The sequence below is a fragment of the Plectropomus leopardus genome, chromosome 8 (genome assembly GCF_026936395.1).
Source record: "Plectropomus leopardus strain MGB_pleo_1.0 chromosome 8, ASM2693639v1, whole genome shotgun sequence".
NCBI lineage: Eukaryota > Metazoa > Chordata > Actinopteri > Perciformes > Serranidae > Plectropomus > Plectropomus leopardus.
In genome coordinates this window covers 8,416,438-8,440,172 of record NC_142183.1, presented here as the reverse complement: position 1 = coordinate 8,440,172, position 23,735 = coordinate 8,416,438, and the positions used below count along the sequence as shown (strand labels likewise).

At 37.5% G+C, this 23,735-nt stretch overlaps 1 protein-coding gene across 1 annotated transcript in view; it reads right to left on the bottom strand.

Annotated features, from left to right (window-relative positions):
• LOC121947781 (teneurin-3) overlaps positions 1 to 20,480 on the bottom strand; it is a 284,662-nt gene extending 264,182 nt beyond the window's left edge. Inside the window, exons 1-2 of the mRNA XM_088080832.1 lie at positions 20,464 to 20,480; positions 20,186 to 20,356 (exon numbers count right to left, since the gene is read on the bottom strand). The gene's annotated coding sequence lies outside the window, so the exon portion shown is untranslated. The remainder of the gene's footprint in view (positions 1 to 20,185; positions 20,357 to 20,463) is intronic.
• Between the last annotated feature and the right edge of the window lie 3,255 nt (positions 20,481 to 23,735).

The following is a 23,735-nucleotide window of genomic DNA, read 5'->3' as shown; positions in this document are numbered from 1 at the left end:
AACACCAGCAGGAGTGTTGATTTGTCTGGTGTGGTGCAGTGCCATTTGGGAATTGTAGATTGTAGATTTTCTACCTCTTGTGCAACAGTGAATGCCACATCCCTTTTCCTCTTTCTGGTCATGTGGTACCAATTTTAAAAATATTTGCATCTTTCTACTACAAAGACAGCCTAGTCTAATGAAAAGACCATCTTTCCAGTAGTGAGATACTTCTTTAAGCTTATTTGTGCAGCTGAGTTTATTGTGATTTGACCGCTGTCAGATTAACAGGAGAGCACTCCCGCTGTAAGGGAGAATAAAGCACACAGGGAGATTCACACATCTGTGATTCTCAGCGCTCTCTCCAACCTGACATTATGCATTATTTCATCTGTGTGCAGAACTGGAAATGACATAGCCCTACATGGCAAAATATGCTCATTTAGGCTCCCGTTACTGTCAAAATAAAATAACTGAGAAAGCGAATTATCATAGCTTCTTCCCACTCATTCAAAAGCCATACTGCACGACAATAAAACAGATGGTTAGTCAATTCCATTGATTTGGGCGACAGGTGCCAATCAAAGTGCTGTCGCTGAAGACTTTGATGATGTCTGAATGTGGCGTTAACATGCTTCATTATGCTTGCTCATTATCTGGAGTGACGCACACCAGCGAGTTTCAACAAATGGACCTCTTGCCTTCACAACAGCTTCAATTGGATCCTAATCAATAATTCTCTCTCCAACCTGAAAGAAAACAATGATCAAAACAGTGACTCTCAGCACTCCAGAGGACCTTTTTCTTTAGCTTGGCAAGAAATTGGCCTTAAATTGAATTTGGAAATCAGCATAGCTTTAAAAAAAAATCTTTACTAAGCAAATGAACGTACATTGTCTTTTGGTATCTGAAGTCAGCGGGGACAGGAGAGGTGTCCAACCCTGATTGGAAGCTCTATTGCCAACAAAACAATTCAATTGCGGTGCACAGATTGGTTGTTTGTCTCAATCGTCCAAATAATTCCTGCTACATTCATTCTAATTAACTTCAGTTGAACTGGTTGTGTTCTGGGAAGCAGTGGTAACAGTGGTCAGTGCTCAGAAGATACTGAGGATGATTTGATTACTTTGCCATGAATTCTGTTTAATTTTCCATCCCAAGTGTTGTTATACAGTCTGTGGAGTGAAAAATTAGTCTAAACGCAATGTTTGAGTCATTATGTTATCTCTAAAGAAAAGGCAGATATCCCGTAAAGGTCAATATTAGAAGTGTGCCACGGTCAAATGAAAGTAGACTGACAACAAATGCTTATAGAAAATGAAACATTCAAAGCTCAGATGGTGATGTGTTGTTGAATGCTCTAAAGGAAATTTCACAAACTGTTGTTGACATTGAACATCCAATCAGTTTTTCATTTAAAGCAACAGTTTCTGAAAAGACAACAATGAAATAAAACAGGTGGCCTTGAGGGTCCATCTTCACACATGTGCAATCACATTCTGTCTATAGCAGGGTCCGCGACCTTGGGCATGCTTGCCACCAATGGCAAGCTGTAGCCTAACTAATGGAACACTTAAAATAAGTATGCAAGAGAGGTATTGGCTTTCTTCTTTTGGAGCTGGAGCGTTCTGTAGGAGAACTATTACAATATATCGTTCAGTTATACATTCATTCAAACATACCTGTTCACTGTGCTGGGTCTAAAAGTTTGCTTTCATTCGCCTGCTCCTCTCATCCATTGATCAGGTGTGTTCAGCTCTGATTGGATCAACTGATCCGAATCAAACTCATGAGGAGTTCCATCTGCGCAGTGCTCCCCCACCCGTGAAAATATCCAAATTTCATAGCAACACACTGTAATATGAATGTAAAAGGAAGGTGCCCTGCTGCTTAAAACCAATGCCTTTAACCCTGTATACAATGCCAGATTTTGGGCTGTCTCAGACAGAAGATATCTTTGGTCGTAGCTCTAAAACAGTGATCCTACGTCGCACAGTGAGAGAAGGTTCAAGGATTGTCATTGTCACGGTCGTGCAATCAAGGACTGGGATAAATATCTGACAGTGTCAGAAATTAGGGGTGAGAATCTCACTGTGTGACAGCTGTTACGACCTACGTCCACTAACCAGCCAACAGAAATGCAGCATGAAATGACGCACTGACCAGCGCAACATTGCTAAATGTTAATAGATGCTAATACTTACTTCGAGCTCTCTGGCGTGCCAAATTGGCCTTTTTTTCCCCAGTCATGACCGTATCCACATTTCCCTCCTCCTCTTCTTCTCTAGATTTTTCCCTGACAGCCAAAAATGCCGTGAAAAATGCAGTGAAGGCTTGATTTGTTTGTTTGCATTTTCTCTTGCAACTACAGCAGTGTAGATGAAGGGCGCACGCCAACGACCTTTTGTTTATGGGTGCTGACATCAGTGGACGGAAGTTGTAGCCTGCGATTCAGTAGGTAATATCATTGCACAGTCTGCACACATGAAACTTGATGTTGTACCTAAGTTTCTTAAGATCCATGTCGCAGACTGTGGCTTACACTAAACTTACAAGATTGCAAAAATCTCAGTCTGCAGGAGACGAAACAAAAAAAGGTAAGGACATAGCCAAAGTTTTTATGGAGCATTTTGAGCAGCGAGGTATTAACCTTATATCGATTTAGCAAACTGATTAACAAGAATATTTAAAAATGGTACCTCTTATCAAAAAGGATGTAGACTCCTGAGTAATCTACTGTCTGAGAGGTAAATATGAGATATAAACCTACAGCATACTGTTAGCCACCATCAATTTTGGCAGTTATTTTAGTTTTAGCCTTAGACTTTAGACAAAAAGGCTTTTAGCTTTAGTCGCATTTTGGCTATTTCTATTCTTCATTGTTTTAGTGCAGTTTGAGTCAACAAAAGTAATTATATTTCAGTCAAAATTCAAAAAGTCAAAGGCTTTTTCTTAGCCATTGAAAAAGGTTGCTGATGAACATTTTTTGCCATAGTTTTTCATCCACACAATTAATACTGCTGCTGGATGATTTAACCAACGTGGAAACAGCTAGTCTGGCTATGTCCAACTGTTACAAAATCCACCCCTGGAGCTTTTTGTTAATTAACACATTCACAATTAACATATCTTTTATGTTTAATGCCACTAAAATCCAAATGTAAAATCTGCCTTTTACAGTGAGTTATGTGCGAAATTATTTCTTGCTTGGCAAATAGTGGTGACTCCAGAAATTTCAAAGTCCTTTTGTTTTGAGTCTTTGCGCCAAGTTAAGTTAGTCGTCTGGTAGTGGCAGCTTCATTTAGACTACAGATATGAGAGCTTTCTCATCTAATTCCCAACAAAGAAGCAAAAAAGTGTCTTTCCCAAAATGTCAAACTTTTCCATTAAAGATATCACTATAGGCTCGGGGAACTTGTCTTATTTTGACATACAATTCATTAAAAAAAGCTGATTATTAATTGCAGCCTTAGCATGGAAAGCTTTAATGACCTTTGACTATAATAGCAAAAGAAACAACTAAGTGTAATTCACAAAATGTTGAAGTTTCCCTTTAAATTGCTGGTTTTGTCCAACTAACAGTCAAAAAAGCAAAATATTAAGGTTATGATTGAATTCCTTGTTAAATAAACAATAATAGTATAGAAATATATATATATATATATATATATATATATATATATATATATGTATATATATATATATATGTATGTATATATAAAATAGCACCAAGAAGTCTTCACATTTGATACAAACTTTAACTGCATCTGCCATACAAGTGATTCCTCTCCCCAAAGAAAATTGACTACTTGTCCATCACTCATGTGCTTCAGCGAAGACAATAACACTCTGACATCCACAGCACCAGTCCTTCAGGACGGGTCAGAAATTCATTCAGTCTTTAGCGTCACATCTTGACTCCTTGCTGCCTGTCTACTTTACAAAGCTCGGACTGACACTTACATTCCTCTATTGCAGAATTTCTAGTCTAAGTTGTCAGGAGTCTTGACAAATTGCCTCATAACCAGCCAGTCAAAAAGCAGCTGTTGTCGTAGCTGTTAGGCATCAGCATGAATAGCAGCAAAAGAGCATTTTCTACTGTTCAGACCTGTCCACAGACACAGCTTGCCAACAGCCTTCCTGTTGAATTATTATCACAACCTGTACACTGTCACAGGGTTCAGAATACAAAAATGTGAATAATCCTTGTTCACAGTTCAATATGAGACAGCTCGTAGAAAAAAATCCCTCAACAGCTGAAAATTACTTTTTGTAAAGGCAAATCATGCAAAAACAACAATGAAAATTACTAAACATAGTTATATATGTAATCTTTTATCTCAGTTTTTCAGATATTTTGTCCATTTATCAAATCCAAACTGAAATCTAATTAATGTTTTACACATTTAAAAAGATTCCCCAACTGGTAGGGAGCGTGTTTTCCCTTCTCTCATAATTTAAACATCTGAATTTTATTCAGAGGGAAAAAAGGTGAGCGGATGCACTTGCTGTAACACTTTCTGGTGATGCGTGGTGTGAACTGGGAGCATCTTTTTGTTTGTTCTTCTTATTCAGCATGGACACATTTATCTAAAAGGCCTTGCAGCATGAACACAGGAATACGAACTTGTTGGCATCAGTAGTCAGGCACAACAAACACTAAAGAAATGATTCCCCTCACCCTTACAGTGTTAGAGAATGAACTCCGACATATTAAAGACAAGCATTAAGCTTTAGAGGACAAGGATTAGATGCTTTTACGCTGCCAGTGCAAGCATTGTTCTCGTTAATTAGCACATTTTCCAGCATAATGTTCTCTAAGCAGGTTATTTACAAACCCATTGACGGTCATTACTTTACCAGCTAAATGAAGTGCAGATTTTATAAAGCGAGAAGGTGATTGAAACAGATTCACCAGCGATAACTTTCAGGCTTTTTATACATTTTCTGCTAAGAGAAAAGAGTTCACATTATCTGAGCTATAGAATAGAAGAGTAATCAAATCAGTAAAAAAAGGCATGTTTGTCAGGTTCGTTTGTGTATTAACTGCTTAATTTGCTACTTAATAACAACTTGAACTGCTAACATTATGCATAATTACTCTACATTACACAGATGCAACCACAATATCACTGAACGGACGATAGGCCACTCTGAATAATGTGATAGTAATTTACTTTAAGTCCTCTCTAAACCAATAAAGTGAAAGAAATCTTTTCCAACACTACACCTTCCCTGTATTGGCACCCAAACAGCCGCAGATTGCCAAACCTCTTAGAGGGGAACTCAGTTAGGAACAATGCAATATACTGACACTAAAAGGGACAGTTCACCCCCAAATCAAAAATACATATTATTTCTTTTACCTGTGTTGTGATTTATTAGTATAGACTGTTTTGGTGAGAGTTGCCAAGACACTAGGCTTGTGGTGTCCAACTGGCCAAAAAATACATTAGAAAAACTTGACAGCAATGTCTCTTTCTATAAATCATGACCCAGAAAATCAAGATAATCCACACACCTTGTTGTGAGCAGTTTCATGTAGGGACTATTTTCTTAAGATTGAACAACACCTGCCATGTGTCATGGCACAGAAGGAAGCGAGCATGTTCTGTTTCAGTTTCTACACCTACTTTTGAGCTGTTCAGAGCATTTTTACAAAAAATAAATAAATCAGAATCTGAAAAGTTTGTTCTCTACTAGGACCAAAATATAGCAACTTTTCCTTGACCTGAAGTGTGAACCATGATATCAGTGTGCGTGTCATGTTCTGCAGGCTTGAAAGCGAGACTGCAGAAGGCAACAATGGAGAAATCAAGTGTGAGATTGTCAGAAAAAGAGAGCATGCAGTGGTCTCATTAACACTTGGATTATACTTGTTTTTTTGGGTACAAACAAACATCCGTAATGTAATGTTCAATGTAATCTGCAATTTTGCGACTATTGCAGGGTTAAAATTAGCACTAACCAAATGTTGGTAACATATACAAGTGGCTGCTACATTTGCTTAATTACCAGCCTCCCAAAAAATGGTTATGTATTAAGTGTCTGGAAGATTTTTGAGTCAAAAAAAGTTCATGTCCAACCCTGGACTGCTGTTTACCTTGCATCAAGCAATGCCCCTCCATTGATGATGAATTCTTGGTTGAAATGGCTCAAACTATTGGAAATGTGGTTTGGTTCTCTGGACAGCACTTAGAATCCACTTATTATATTCACTTTCTCCTATTTATTTTCAGACATGAAATACCTACGTTGTTTACTGAATATGTCCAATGGGTATTCTGGTGATGTTTTTCTTGGTTAAATTTTATTTTAATCACCCATCTTATTTGACATGTTCAAAATAAAGATCTAAACAAAAATCCTAAACCAAACTATTTTAAGAACCGGAGCTAATTTGGTGGAAAGAGTTATAAGAGGATTGGCAGTCTTGGTCTGTTTGGGAGTTGGTCAATCTACTGGGTAGAAAGAGATAAGAAAGCTGAAATATATGAATTTTTTTTCACTTTATTGTATAAAAGGGGACAGACATCTCTGCGGCTGATATCTCTGAAACTCTCACATCAAAACAATCAAAATTGATAAATAGCACTACAATTAAGAAGAAAAATATGTCTGCTTTTTGGGGGTGAACTGTCTCTTTAAAGGCAAACACTACATCTGTTTTGAGACATGATTAACTACAGAGGAACACAGTTCAGTACTGACGAATGAATGACATGTCATCAGTGCAGTGTAACAAAGATATCAACTTTGTAAAACCCCTCATTGATTTGTAGTACATCAATCAGAAGTCGGCTATAGACTAAGAAAGACAAGTTATTGATTTTCACTGGAAAGAGGGATGGTTATTACGTGCTTAACAAAGAGCTACAAAGGCCTTTGAGAATTATTCAAAGTTAAGTCAACATGTAAAATGATAGGAGTTACTAGAATTACAGCGTTTTTCTCCGCTGCCCCTGATAGATTGACCCAGGGGACTGATAGTCTATTTATCACTGTGCATGTGACTTCTCTACTTTGTATGGTCATCATTATTCATATTAATAGAATGAAATTAATTAGATTTCAGTAAAATGAATGAACTAAAAGGCACAGTGGTGTGCAAGTTTAAAAAATGAAAACAAAGTAAGGTAAGAAGAAATAACAACTGAAAGAGAGCCAAACGTTTCATTTATCTGTTTGTACAAGTTGTAGAAAGATATTTAAATTGGATGTACTTTTCCAATTATTTGATAACAATCCCTTGTCAAAAAGTCTTTCGACAATTCTGAAAATCCTTAAGGAATCAAATCGGAATTTATCTTATTTTGGAACCAATCCTCCAAGATTTATAGCCCAAAGAAAGATCCTTGGGCCAAGTTCTCCTCTGCTCCAAATTCGTTTTGGCACTCCGAGGGTTCAAGAGTAATTTTGAGATAACTTCCCATATTAATAAAAGACATGATGACATAAGACCTAAGAAGCAATTATTTACTCATTAAATGGGTTAGCAGGTTGGCCTAAAGCTGCAAAGGCTAATTAATAAGGTAGTTGGCTCAATCCCTAATGGGAGGCTGTATTCCCTCTGTGAGCTAGTGACTGAAGGCTTCCAAGAGTTACTTCTTTAGTACAGAAAAACACGGATACAAAGTCACCGGCAAAGGCCCTTGACCCCAAACTCGTCAAGACACAATGCAAACAGTGGATAGTGTGCTCTGATTCAGTTTCACGATGAGGATTACAGAAAGGTTGATGTCAGAATAGCATGTTGGAAAGTAATATGATTGATAAGAAGTCAGCAGATGAGTGTATATATTTTCCCTCGACTCGTTAAGAACTCTTTCATGTTACAATCTCCAGTAAAAACACTTCCAACAATGTTCTAATATTATGAAGGCATTAACAGCATGAGTGCAGAGTCGTGCGGTGCACAGTGCTTCAATACAAGTCCATCAAATTTAAGTAGTTGCATACAACCCACCAATAAACCATGTTTTCCTTGCCAATCATTTGCAGCTCTTTTTGCCTCATTAGGGTGGTTACTAAAAAGTAGGTGAAAAAAAGCATGGTAGTTTGGAAAGTTGTATGCCTGCATGGCTCATTATGTTTAAAAATAAAAAATAAAAAAGTCCTACATTCTGCATTTTCATCATTGTTAAGAAATTGTAAGTTAAGACAAAACCAATAAGTGACTTTCTGCAAAGCCAATACAACTTACTCATCTGTTCCAAACCTCCAAAAACTATTAAAAGCACATCAATAAGCCACACTGAGCTGAGCGGGTGACAAATTGGGTGACATGTTCTTGCAACACTGTGACCATGGCCACTGTAGTTTATTTTTAGACAACCCCACATACGCTTTGCTACTGCCTTAAATACTCACTAGTGCAGCAAATGTCCCCAATAAATAAACCATTTACTCATGTTTGAGTCAAACTAGTGCCCGGCAGACTTAAAAAAATACTTGACCTTTCCTGTTAAAAAGAAAATAGTTTGACAATGTTAGTAGTATTCATTGGGCTGGGGGCTGAAGTCAGGAAATATTAAGAGACAGATTCATTGTCTGAATTAGACTTTTTCAGCACTTTTTGTGCCAATGAACATGAATGGTTTGAAGTGATCTGTACTCACTTTTTTATCTGCTTTTGTGCTGCCAAAAGTAGATGTTTTTTAGCAATCTCTTGCTGCTTTCCCAGTGCTGTTTGTGCCACCAAAAATGGGTGTTTAAAAGCAAACAATAGCTGCTTTTCCAATGGTTTTGTGGTGTTGAACATGGATGGTTTTTAGCTACCCGTAGCTGCTTTTCCAACAGCTTTTATGCTTCCAAATGAGGTTATATAAACCAAAACATCATCTTTTCTTGACCTCAACCAAGTGGTTTTTGTATCTACACATAACCACACCTTTTGCAGTTGTTGGAAATGCAAAGTTTCAACATACTCGCTACTAAATCATTTACAAATGTAATGTATCCGTGGTTTGCAGAAATGTACAATGCAAACATTTTTCTGACGGTTTGGGTTGAAAAAAGGAACACCTATCTCATGTTACAGGTCACATTATCTTTACCAGGGTCAAAATGTAACTTTTATATAACTCAATAAAATACAATATATCAGTTTCATAAGTTTATGGTCAAATTCATAGTTTTAGAATTGAAAGCATCTGTAAAATGTACAAAATAGTTCCTTTAAATACCACCGCAGACAAACAATATTTTATTTATCCAATTAAATAACATATAAGGCCTCCTCTGGGGGCTTATGACAGTTACAATGGTTAGGTTAAAACTGTGCTTCTAATTTATAACAGGCTGCTGGACTTAAAGTCTTGAGGAAAAAAATAATAGGGATACTCGAGTCAAAAGTCATAATTAATGCCGTTTGATTTTTTGCTGCAATCTGGTACTCTGGATTGCAATTTTCACATAAGTTTAAAATGAATGAATTTGCATAGATTTTCTGCAAGAGAAAAAAAGTTCTCAATATAGCTCTGCCACTGCAGCTCTGAGTATGGTCCTACAGTATCTGTGCTTGAGAGCAAATTACGCGTCTCCCAGTAATACAATGAGAGAAATAATTTAATCCCTACCATCATCCACAGTAGCTTGGCAGGAAAACTGGAATGGCACCACCATCAGAACTTCAAAGACCAGTGTCCCACAGCAACACCAAGGACTTCAAAAATAAAGTAAAAAAAAAAAAAACAGGCAATCAGTCACTTCATCAAACAATCTGAATCCCACCTCAGCATGCGGAGGTTATTCCTCCCCAGATACTTGTGTGTCTTATCAGGACTTTTCAGGCAGCAGGGAATAGAGAGCAAAAAAGAAAAGACAGACGTGCCCCTGCCAATGCTGGAAAAAGTGCCTCTTCTTGCTCTCTTATGCGTGAAGAGGAATTTAAATCTCCAGAGTAATACCTGTGGTTTTGTGATACTTTTACCAAGACATTTTCTCTTCTAAAGACATCTCAACCCCCCCTCAAAACATCCCTCGAAGATGTTTAGGGATCAGGTTTTTGCAATAGTTGGACCCAGCGTACTGGAAGAAACCCAGAGTTTTCCTTACATGAGCAGGAAAATTGTCCAGCATCTGCCTCATTTTCATTTTGAATTATACTGTTATGGTGGCTTTACCATCATTCAAACAATTCAGACACATCAGTTGGCTGCCAACTACACCTTGGCCACTTGGAAATCTGATTTAAAGTATCCAGCATGGTCTCAATGTGAACTGCAGTTCAATATACAATCAGCCGTGTCATGCGAGCACAAGGCTGCAGCTTTATCATTAGACACACTGTGTCATAAACAGAATAGCAGAACAGCACTGTGTGGTTAATGCTTCAGCCCCATCCTCTGGATCAGAGGCACAATTACATTGTGATTGACTTAGTTGGATCACTAAAGCTACTGATGAGCACCGTTCTGTCACTTCCCCTGGCCTAAACGGCATTTTCCCCTCCCAGCAGAGTGACTTTAATAGACCTGCGGTACGTTGACTGCATCGGAAATCCTTTTGCCAGATGTTTAAATTTATCAGTTGTGACAACAAAAAGAGCGGTGAAGAGTGATTTCGACAAATGGAGAGAGCAGCACAGAAACATGACTAATGGAATTAAGGAGCCTTCACCCAGATGTAACTCTGCAAGGGACTTTTAATGTATTTTTTAAATTAATCCCAAAGTCCCATTTTTTTCATTGATGTGTGAGGCCCTTCTTTGTTCGACTTTTTTCAAATTGATTCCAGAGAGATAAATCTCCTTTAGGTTAAATGAAAAATAAATAAGAGTAATACTCAATTTCCTTTTTCCCTTTTCATATATATTCAGCAAACAAGCTATTTGTATCATTTATCATAAAACTGCAGCATACAATAGAGAGTAGATTATACCTTAGTATAAATACTACAGAGCAAACCAGGGATAATCAGCATGCTGAAGTTTAGGAAGTTTCTAGTTTCTCTGATTTGAAGACATTTCTAGGATTTAAGGACATTTCTAGGATTTTAGGACATTTCTAGGATTTTGGGACATTTCTCAGACTTTAGGACATTTCAAGAATTACAGGACAATTGTAGGACTTTTGGAAATTTCTTATATTTTAGGACATTTCTAGGATTTTAGGACATTAGGGGCTTAGCTAGGACCTAAGCCAGGGAGAGCGTGGTATTCTCCACTGGCACTTTATTTATTTATTTATTTATTTTTAAATAAACAGGCTCTATTTTGATGCTGTTTTTTTGCCCTCTGGCACCTTATGTATACTAAAAGCACAAAAACGCCCGTTGTGAATCACTTTATTTTTATTATGAATTAGAAAATTGTTACGAGGCCACCCGGCAGCCTTCCGGGGACCAAATTTAGCCCACAGGCTGTAAGTTGAGTATCGCTTGTGTAAGAAGGGCACACACACTGACTTGGCTGAGATTACACATTTTCTTGTATCGTCTTTTGACAGATGTTGCTTACATTATGGAAAATAAATCGTCAGTTGGCAGGTTGTTGTTTTTTACACAAATATATGTCAGAGAAAATATGCCTGGGCTGTATGCCATTAGTGGAGTATTACTCAATTATTACCAATTATCGAGGACACGATGCTAACAAAAACAGATCTGGCAAATGCATACTGCATAATGTAAAAAAGGAGGAGATCCAAGGTTTGCAGCTACAGAAATATTGGCATGCAGCACTAAATTAGCTTCAGCAAAGCTTTCAAATATTTCATGCTACAATTACCTTGAATCAAACTTGAAAGCAGATGTAGCAGAGTACCCCGCTTTACACACAGAAACAGGCTTCTTATTCCTTGAGCATACCTGAGTTTTTGTAAAAGAAAACAATAGTTTCTCCCAAGAATTTATCCACCCACAGACAGGATTGGATCTTGACAACAAACCATTATGTGGTGGTACACATTGTGCAGCATTCTCTGCTAAACTTGACTGTTTTTCCCCAGGCCCAGGGAGCTGTAGCACAGTGTACATGACATCTAACTGGGCACCGCCGTCCTGTTAGTTAGAAGTCTGGCTGTTAGTTAGAAGTGCATGCATGGATTTATCTTTAATCCGGCATGTCTGACAGTCTGTTCAGCAAGCTTCAACTAAATGAAAAAGCAAACACTGGATGGCCTCAAATCCCAGTTTGCAGGAGACTCAAACATTCAATCACAAATAATACAGCTGTATCTAAGCTCCTGAAGCCTCTGTAGATGGCTGACTGACTATGCAGATTTGGTAACATGATCTCAAGAGCTGACATGACTGGATGTTTCAAAAAAATTGCAGGGTTTATACAATGGATTGGCTCAAATGAGATCTTGTTATCGAATGGCATTGACATTTGTGACATATGTGTATAGTATGTAAAACTCTGTAAAGGACAGTGTATTGACAAGAGCGGTTTCACAAACAGTGAAATGCAATATAGGTGTTTCTTTCCAAGCTGCCTGACAACATGAGAATAATGAATGCTAGCCTCCACTGCACTGAGCCAGGGGGCCCTTTTTTATCCATCACCCCAAAACTTCTGAGCAAAAGAATTTTTGCAATTAAAAAAGAATGTTTGACACTTTTGACCTATTGTTGTGCTAAAGTTCATCGATATTTTTATATATAAAAAACAAAAATGTTGCAAAAAACTAAATTGTTGAAGGTTCTGTATGTGACATTCGGGGCATTAACACTGCAGCAAACCATTACCTGCTATGTAATAATATGAGGCTGTCTTCCTCCAAAACCCGATCACACAGGGTGTTAAAGCAGAAATTACGACCTATTTGTATGTTTTTTGTTGGGCAGCGACCTCTAGTGGCTGTAGTAATTACTACGGGAGCAACAGAGGAAGTCAGGTGACTGACAGTAAAGAGTAAATCAACTTCAGCTGGATTTACACCCCTGCACTGAATCAGCACCGCACCTACATTGCTGTTGTTCCTGGCTTTATACAAGTAGAGGAAAACTCTGCTTTCTGCTGACCTAATTTATGTCATGCTAAGTATCATAGGCTTTTACTAACAACATTAGGATGTTGTATTTGAGGGGAAAATGTGTCTACCACAGGACAAACATTTTGTCTGTGAACCTTGTGAGTTAAAATGGAGCCAATTTTTGTACTTGTGTTTAATATTATCACCATTAAGCCAAGTTTACGTGTGTTTTGAATCAATTAAACATCATAGCACTTCACAGAAATGTTAAGTATAGTATAGAAAACCCCACTGCCATCTAGACTTTTGGAGGTTTATTTGCAGTGTTGCAGACACCCTACTGTACAAGTATAAATGCTGCAGGCCACTTGCGTAGTTAACAGTTTGGTTTGGAGGAAGATAGCCTGGTAAGACCATCCCGGTGACATGAGCCCAACAGACACTCTGTCAGTTTCACTCTGTATGATACTGTTGCGTTGCACTACGCTCTTACTATCGTTACTGTCGATATCTGGACAGCGTCGTCACAAAAGCATAGCACCCACCTCTAGTTTCGCCCTCGTCAACACCATCAGCTCTATCAGCACTGTTGTCATGTTCAGTGTTGCTTATGGCATTAGCACTGTTATGTTTGAGCGTATCGATACTGCTATTGAGTCTCGTGGGTCCTATAACGTAACATTACATCTCAAGTCAAGTCACGTAATTTAAATCCAAACACTGGTTCACAAACATTGATTGTCCAATAAAGTTTTTAATACAAACGAATCAAGACTCTAAAGTCTCAATTAAGTGCACGTTTTTCAATTGTGTCTATTACTGCTGCACCCTGTATCTAAATTAATTAAATGTCCATTCACTTATATAAACAAGGTTTCCCATTGAGAAAAAGTTGTGACAGTAATCCCCCGAACTGTTTAATGCATGAGTAGTAAACAGAACAGTTGGTCATTAAAGTTGAGAGAGAAGGTGTGTAAAATATATCAGCAATTAGCTCGGTAATTAGGATTTCTTGGCCATGCATTAAAGGTAAAAAAATGATCATTCCTCCAGTATTTTTGTGACTTCATGAGAAAAAAACTTTTCTGGTGGGAGCACTGATGTTGTGAGGTTATGTATTCTCTCAGGACAGATCTGTCGATGGCTGGCACTGGACAGAATACTTTTCCAGTGCCAGCCATCAACTGAGATTTTTTTCTTGTTCTCGTGGCTGACAGCTGGTATCGCAGTTTACCTAGCTGGCATTTTACTCTATTTATTGCCTTTGAAAATCGACTTTTCTTTCAACAGACCTGTCGATGCTACCATCTGAACTTCTTCGTTTGCAACTGTTTTACAAAGGCAGGTCTCTGGACAAACCTTCACACCATCTGTTGCGAAAAAAATATACAAATTGACTTTGCTGGCATTCAAGATAAATTAGAAAAAAACTCTTGGGAGTCTTGAGTAGATTGTTTCTTGTTCTGGCTTTACTTGTGTGTTGAGAGGACGAACTAAGAAATGCTGACTTGCTGATTTGTGTAAACAATCTTTCAAAAAATAACCTTCTTGAGAACGTATTTCCCTCAAGTAAACACAGTCATTTAATGATGCTGTTGGCATTGAAGTCTCAATGTTAGACTATATTATCAGTATCCCCCACCTGGCTCACACTTGTTTTGAAAAAAAAATAAGAGGATACAAATCTATATGATAAAAATAGTTTTAAGGAGATAGTATTCCCTAAAATGAATGCAGTCATAAACTGTTTGTTGTAAGCATCGGCAACATCACCAGGCCCATGAAGAAGTTTAATAATAACATTTTTTAAACAAAGATAAAGTCCTCTATTTATGTCCAGCTTCTTGTGCTCACAACATGTGCACAACATGTTTGCAGTGAAACAGTAAAAAAAATGTTGGAAAAAATCTCAATTTAGAAGACCAGGTCTTGCCGGCTTCTGTTGACAACATCAGAAGCATACAGTTAATGAAACAACTCAGAAGAAATTTAGTGTTGCTAATGGAGAGAATACATAACCTCACAACATCAGTGCTCCCACCAAAAATACAGTATTTATTAAAAACAACTACTTATTTTTACTGTATCCACGCATGACACACACAGTATGATTAATGCAAGATTAGGCAACTGGAAATACTTAAAGTCCAAGTTAAATTTGGTTAATTGATCTTGTTACTTGACCATTTACCACCGCAACTTTAACAACTTCTTTTACCAGACAACAGCACAATACAGCCTGTATTAGCACTGAACATTACCACTGGAAAACCTTGTAAAAAGACACTGAAAAGGGTGAAAGAAAATCCAATCCAACTGGAGAACCTTGCCTAAAGCTGAAATTGCATTTTTTATTTTAATACCTTTGTCCATGGTACAGACCCTGACTCAAAAAAGATACACTTCTCTACAAACTATGGGATTTAATAAGTGTTTTTTAGTAATATTCCAGTGACAACAATGTCTGTTGTTACAAACTGTAAGCAGCTTCACTTCTGTGCTAAATGGCCAGGTAAACTGGGGATAAATCACCCAACATTGGTTTGCTATATCACACTGATGTGAATGTAGGCTGAAGGCACAAATTTCAAAGATATGTTTTTGGTTGTTGTGTCTCCTTTTCATACTCTGTCCAACAGACAGTGCTGGCAAGTTTATTGTTCAAAAACAAAATTTCCTGCTCAGTACATATTGGCTGTGTTTCATTACTTGTTCGACATGCCCTCGTTGACTGCCCCTTGGGGGAATGCCCACCACCATCATAAGCGTCATTCTATTTGTCTGAAAAACTAAAGGGAACGTGGTGAGGTCCACTCTTTACAGGCTGAGAGAGTGCAACATCAATGATGCTCACTCCAGAGGTCTATTTGTATCACAATGCATTCCCGTTATGCATTTGATGCAAAAAATCAAATTCATGGATAGATGGCAGTAATGTACGTAAAACTGGAGATGGAACACCAGCGAAGGAGAAAATTAACCGGTGTCAACAATAGTTATAATAATCATGATACAGAAACAGAAGTTTCTAAATAAGAAACTGATGCAGCAAATTACAAAGTGCCTGCTGGTAGTTTGCAGTTATCAGCAAAAGTCGCTTTCAAAGTGTACAGAGGAAGCTGCGTTTCATTTAGATTCCCCGCCCAGTTTTCCTCTGCTGCCCAAGTGGCCTCTGTGCAACGTATGCTGTTCCTACACATTTTCAGGGACAAAATTTTTCAAGGACCAATATTTGTTTTATTCTTGCCCTAATTATCTGTAATCAGAATTTCAGCTAAGACTGAACGAAGGATATAAATAACACAACGTGCATGGTGGTAAATGCATATTGACGCATATTAGTTAAGTTACATTGACAGCTTCAGAAAATAAATCTGCTGTTATTTACATTACATTACACACAACACAAGTCCACGACTGGTATATAATCAGTGTAATTTTAAAACTCCTAAATGTGTATATTGGCAACAGCCTCAAAAATACAGTATGACCCACGCTACACCCCTGCAACAACATTTCTCAGATACTGTCCATCAGGTATTATATACAGCAGTGCAGCGGTTTGGTTATCCACACATGCATTTCTTCAGATGCCATTGCACTCACCCGTACTGACATTGTGCACAGTATGACCTCTGAGATTGTTGTGAAGGACATAATGAAACAACTTGAAAAGACATCTGTGACTGATGAAGTTATTATTAAAAAGCTATTCTTTTAGCGGCTGTTCTTTAATTTCGATCAATAACACAGGTGAAAGTAATAATACTCTCCCTCCCTCTCATCCATTTTCCCTCCGTCAGATACCCCTGTCAAAAATCACACTAGGACTTCCCATTGTTTAAGGGAAAACCAATGAATAAAATATAAGTGAAAATTGTATTTTTCATATGAATAATGTAAAAGAGGGCACGCTGTTGGCGTCCACGTCTCAAGGTTAGACTATATTGTTAGTTCCCCCCGCCTGGCCCGCGCTTTGTTCTTGTTTGGTAAGAAATGAGAGGATCCAATTCTATCAAGTTTTCTGTTCTGAGGGACACTTTGCCTCCTCTGCCGGGATGCGTTATTCCAGGAACTTCAAAGAAAAATTCCATACCCAGCATGAGGTATGTTGTGTCAAGGCAGTGCCATATGGTATGATTTGGAGAGGGTGCCAAAACTTTTCACCACAGCTTGTTTCCTTCACTCTGTCGCAATCGAGCGCTTCTTACCAGGAGGTAAATTGAAGGAGACAAAGATGGAACATTGATTTATATGCTCAAATGATTAAAGATGACACTTAACTGATGACTTCACGCTAAAACTGCTCTCCAAGGGAATTTTAGTTTGATGTGCGATTCGTAATCAAAATCCAAAGTGTTAAATCTCAAGGTTTACATTCATCATTTGTTCACTCTTTGAAAGGCCAATAATCTCTACATTGAGCAGCAGCTATGAGTGAACTGCGTTAGAAAGTCACGCTATTTATTTTTATGAACAGATCCCAGCAGGGAAAACAGGAGTGGGGCGGTTTTGCACAGGACTAAAAACTGAACTGCCACCTTATGATACATGCACAGCGAGAAAAAAAAAAAAATCAGTGAGCCTTTTCTCGGCTTCTGTATTGATTGTCTGCTCCTTATTTATAGCTTACAGACAAATAAAGTAATCAATCATGATACATTTGGGCTACAGTACATCCCATTACAAAGGGGCCATCTTCTATTTCCTGCTTTTCTTTAGAGGAAACAAAACCTTTCCTGCCGCTTCCACAACTGACATTTCTATGTCTTGATGATTTATATCTGTCTGAGGCCAATCTAAAACTCTGACTGAGTCACGGTAAAGTTACTTTTTGGAGAGTTGAGTGACAGTGATATTCACCATTTTATGTGCTCTTGCAAATTGTTGTATTTCACTGACTTAAAGGCACAGTGTGTAGAAGTTGGAGTCATCTAGCAGTGAGCAGGGTCCAAAATCAACATCTGCCAAGTTCAAAATGCGGGTCGATTTTCTGTTTGGAGAGTCAGAAGGTCGTGTGCCACACTGGCAGGTAAATGTCTGTACCAAAATAGTTACAGAATTTAAAAAAACTGATGAGTCTGTACAGCATTTTGGTGTCATTTACAGTCGTGCTGCTTCTGTCCTCTGCTGTCTGTTTGTCAGAGACAAGTTTGACACTCACTGTTACAGGAACTTCAAGTTGCATTTAAGCGCACCTCGTAAATTTTGAAATCTCCATAGCTTTGTATGGCAAAGGGTGTGGGCACCAGCGATGGTGCATCCAAGTGCACCTTGTAAATTCAGTAATCTATATTTGGATGGCCATGACGGTTGTTTAAAATAAGAGAGCGTTTTAATTTTTAGATGCTAAAATTGTAACAATATCGCATTCATCATATCCTTGTCTAACAGGTCCTCCGCGATCATTTCAAGTTGTTTAGCTACAGCATTTTTAGATAATTAAATACTTAAGCAGACCCAGTGTGCATACATTTTGGCAAGTAAAAATATGCAAGTTAGACATAAACTGAACTATTACTAGCCGCCAACATGCTTGCTACTATTGTTTTTGAAGAAAAAAAACATTGAATAAAGCAGTTTCACTTTAAAAATCAGTGTCTTTTCAATGCTGTTTGTGACGTACTTGATGAGAAAACTTAAATGGCCCTGTCTCGAGCCAGTGTTTCGTGTATTCGAGGAACACCACCTTGTTGGGGAGAAACATGGTAGTGCAACATGCTGAACCCTGTGGACGAGGACTCATTCTGAGCTATCGAAAACAAAACAATTCTTAATTTCAGGTGATTATACACTAAAGAAGACACACTTATTATATTATATTCCATTTCTGCCAACATATTTCCCTAAATGATTTTATGAAAACTTATCCCAGTTTACCACTGCTACATTTTCTGTCCATTTAACAGCAACTGTCTGGTAGCTGACGTTATGTTTGTTTGTTTTTTCTAACTTAAGTTGATGAGGACTGCTGCCTGAGTGTACAATTAGTTTTGCTGGTTACACCGTCTCATTTTGGGAGGAGGTGCATGCTCAGACTAGACTTCAGATCTTCTAAGGGACCAACGTTTGTGGCGCACATCCTTTGGAGGCGGCAGTCTCTGAATTGGGACACGACTATTTGGACTTTCAGCTTTCATTAGTTTTTGATGTACTTTGTTCACATCAGATCAGTCAGACACATCAAGTAATTGCCTGATTATTGTGGATGTGCAGTTACTCTTTATGGAAACTTCACACAATCCAAAACAGCACTTTCTTTTGACATGTAGCTCAATAATTGTGCTGTCTGCCCTCTGGTGAACGTGCAGGAAAAATACTCATTTTATCATTAGGGACAATTAAGGTGTTCTCACCAACTTAGAAATTAGCCAAATGAGCTATTTAAAGAACAGTAAAGCACACAAAACCAATACTTTTAGAATAGAAAAAAACAGGTGCTTTTTTAGTCCACTATGTGCTGCAATAAAAATTAACTAAAGACTATACCATATAGAAAAAATAGGTGCTGACAAAGTTGTATTTTGGGTGCATAATTTACAGTTTTAAAAAAGATAATAAATCACAGTATGTCGCAATTTATGTTACTGTAATACTGTAATACACATATTGCAACAGGTTTATATTTGCAATAATGTTGTAACATGACTTCGGTACTGTGAGGTCTCTGGTAATACCAACCTTTACTAATTATATAATTTGTGTGACAATAATCATATTCTCCAGAAAGCCAAAAGTACACAGAAACCATGCAAGCCAGTCATTTGCATCCCATCAATGAACCCCAAAATACTGCCAACAACACAAGGGATTACTATGCTCTAGACCAAATCAGCACATTAGCATAAAAATATGAATATTCAAACGTGAATATTCAAATTTCAATACTGACATCAAAAGCGTGCACATAACGTATCTGCCAAACAGAATACAAATAAAATAGCTTCAACACTGCTTTGTTTTTTCCACTCAATATATTTTAACTACTCATAGGCACCTGTAGATGCGGCAGCTCGACAGAAAAGCAGACAGAAGGCACTATGATAACTACAAGTACATCTGCAGGACAGCCATAAAAGCCTTGCAACAAATGCATGCCTCTAACCACCTGAATCTTTGTGAAGCACACAGCAGAAAAGCAGAAACTGGACTGACAAACAGTCAGCAACAAGGGCGGCTTAGTCAGCGTACTGACATTTGCCAAGCACAAACAGACTGTCCTGAGCCAAGACCTCTGCTAAAAGCACAAGCAGTTACATCTACTAAAAGCACAAGCAGCAAATACTTACCTTGGTTTCCTGGCATCTCCGCAGTGAATGTACCCCTTGAGAAAAGTCACCATGATCCCGAGCTGCAAACAGCACAGTCAGGTTTCAGCTGTGGTCAAGTCAGGGCACTCTGGTGTGAATAATGAGGGCAACCAGTGAGAACTGCCGGGTTACAAAGGCCTCCGTGCAGACCTGTATGAATCATTAAATGTTACTAGTTCAATAAGTGCTGTGCAGCAAACCCACTCGTTTCAGATACAATGCTCACTGTTGTTTAACAGAAAAATGTTGAAACTCACCGCAGAGAAAGTGAACTTCTCAGCAATCTAGAAGAAAAAAAATGAATGTCAGTCACATAAAGCAAAACTTTCTCTGATAAGGTTACAGTGATTTCCACTGGAGTCAATAAACCTTTCTGACAGCTGACATTTTGACTTGTAATTTTGTTAATGATGGCACAGTTCCTCTAAGTCATCCCAGTAAGCCACACCAATATGCCCAGCAATAGCAGCGCCCTGCAACCAGTTTACATAAATGGAATGCAGTCATTGACGATGTTAATTAGGGGCTGACAGATGATTGGCCTGGCCAATTATTGGGGCCGATTTTAGGCATTTTGCTGATCATCTATATTGGTATTTTTTTTTTAATGACTGCCGATTAAATTTATTAAGTGCAAAGAAAGTGTCAGCATAGGGGGAACTTTTACTTTGTTAAACCTCAGTGAGTTGTTTTAACGTATTCATTTTTTAAAATAACTTTTCACTTGACTTTATAAAAAAAAAGTTGCTGGGAACTTGCTGAAGGCATTTAAACAAGTTTTGTTTTGGAGTTTGTTATATTTCAAATTCTAAATATCGACAGATTTGTCTGTCTGAAAAATGACATTTCAGTGTCAGAATGCTTAGGATATGGGTTTGTGACAAATTTATGGGTCCAATATTTACTTCAGTGACTATGGGACAAAGAAATCTGTCGTTAGCTGTACTCTGCACTTTTCTCATTATGAATTGACTCAGGACAGCCACTAGTCTCCGAAAGAGGCGGGGGCAGTGGTGAAACCCATGTGACAGATACAGAAATAAATTTAATTAAATTGAATTAAATCTCTCTTTATCTATTGTCTTTCATCCTTGATCATCCAGGTCCTGTAATCAGATAAACAGCTATGGAGTGGCCAGGGATGTTTTTTTTTTAAGGCCAACCAGGAAGTTAACATGACACTGGTCCCTTGAAAGTTGGATTTTCACAACTGATTTTGGATTATTGCAGAAAATAACCTCTGTGACAAACAAAAGTTCATGATACTGTTCAACCAGATAATTTTTACAAATGAACACAACTTTAAGGCTTTTTGAGGCCTAGATTCAATCATCAGAAGTAAAGAGCTGATTTAACATCACCACCACAACAAGGCTGTAAAGCTGTATTCTGCACGGCTCTGTGTGATGACATTTTGTAGTCTCATTTAGCCACTTGTTAGCAACTGCCTGTTTTCAGACACATAAAAGCTTCAAAATTCACAAGTTGCTATTTACTGACATATTTCATGTCGTAAAACAAAAGGTGAAAATCTCTTAAGCTTGTGTTAACCACAGACCTTATTTCAAGCATCTAACAAAAACCCATTTAACCTTTGAGAGGAGTGAGCAGGGAGAGCTGAAATGCCGATTAATTTCCAGATTTTAGGACTCATTCCCGGGACACTCGATTAGCATTATTATTAGCATAACAGCTACATGCTAACACTTAGCATGTAATATTTAGCAGTACAGCAGACATGACTGCCTACATAACAATACGTCTTTAGTTAGTAATGTTAGAAATTTACCTCCGTGTTACTAATTATTATAAAGTGAGATCATGATAACAATAATGTGGTTTCTCTGGATTACTCATTTGCTTACCAGTGGAGCCTGTCTCATCAGTTTGACATTTGTCTCCAATATTCACATTTTCTTACTAATTAGCATAGCTAGCTTATTTACTAATACATGCCAACATAGCTAAATATGGGTAATGTGAGAAATTTACCACAAAGTTACTCATGCTTATAAGCTAATAAAAAAACACTGTCAGGGTTCCTCTGGGTTACTTTTGGTTGATAACAAGTTGAACCTGTCACCTCAGTATTTCATTTGTCCCCACATTTTCTGTCTAATTAGCATTGCGTTAGCTAAGCTACTTACTGTGATGATACAACTTTTTTATTTACTTCAAAACAATATTTCGCTCACTTGTCATACAGAATAATTGACTACCTTCATAATAATTCAAAATGAATTTCCTTGGTAGTATAGTTATTTTTGTCAAAAGTCTGGCACTACACTGGTTAAAGTTGTCAACTTTGCTCCTGATTTTATCATTTAAGTTGTTAAGCATTGTTCATTTTTTTCCTGCCTTTTATTTCTTACTGTTTTGTTATATTACATTATGTATTGTTGCCTTTTACCTCTTTAATCATGTGCACCTGTGTCAGGGCTGACTTTAAACTAACTGTCTCCACTAGTAAGCTGTTTAGCTCCTGTTGTTTTTAAATGCGCTAATGTTAGCCCTATAAAAGTGACTTGACTGAAGAAAAAACTAAGATAAAACTGTAAAACGAAGCAGTGCTGATGAAATATGAACCAAACATATGTTACCGAGTTGCCTATTTCTCGCCTAAAGAGTTCAGAAACATACTTTAGCTTACCCTTGCGCTGTAATTTGAGACCGTTTGTTACTGGCCCGCCTCCATGTTGTTTTCTTGTTAAAAAGGGCCACTGCACGCCAAACTCATATTACGTCACTTGGTGCAAAGCATTCTGGTAGTTGTAGGTTTTCTACCTCTTCAGCAAACTACTGTATAGTCAGTAGTATTTAGTAGTATTTACCTTTTCATGAGTTCACGAGTTAGAAATATGTGAACTACCCTCCAAAGTCTTAATTATAGGTAGAAAATTGGTAAATTTCAATGATGTTCAAGTTGCCAAATTGTGACGTTTGCCTGACATTTCAGGGCAGAAGAAATGGCAGAAAGCATGGAAATAGTTTAAAAATGACGGTAAAAAATCATATATTTTGTTTTTGTGTTCGAGTTGCTGACATAAATGCATTAACATGGCAGGCAAAAGTCATTGTTTGGTCAGGGGTTAGAATTTTTAAAAAATAAATTCACATATTAAATATGAGTTTTTGATAAAATGTAAAGTGTAACAAGTGTAATATTAAGGTTAACTGCTGTCCGTGTAGAGTGACCTAAAATAAATCTAAGAAATACATAAAAACATTATATATATATATATATATATATATATATATATATATATATATATATATATATATATATATATATATATATATATATATATATATATATATATATATATATATATATATATATATATATATATATATATATATATATATATATATATAATACAATATGAAAACATTGGAAACAGCTATCAACCTCATGTTTAAAGACGACTTGAAAACGAGACTTCCGACATCACCTGAAGGCAGCATAACGTTACTTCACCCCATGGATGTATTATAAGGAAGTCAACTGTCGCTTTCTTGGTGCAAAGCA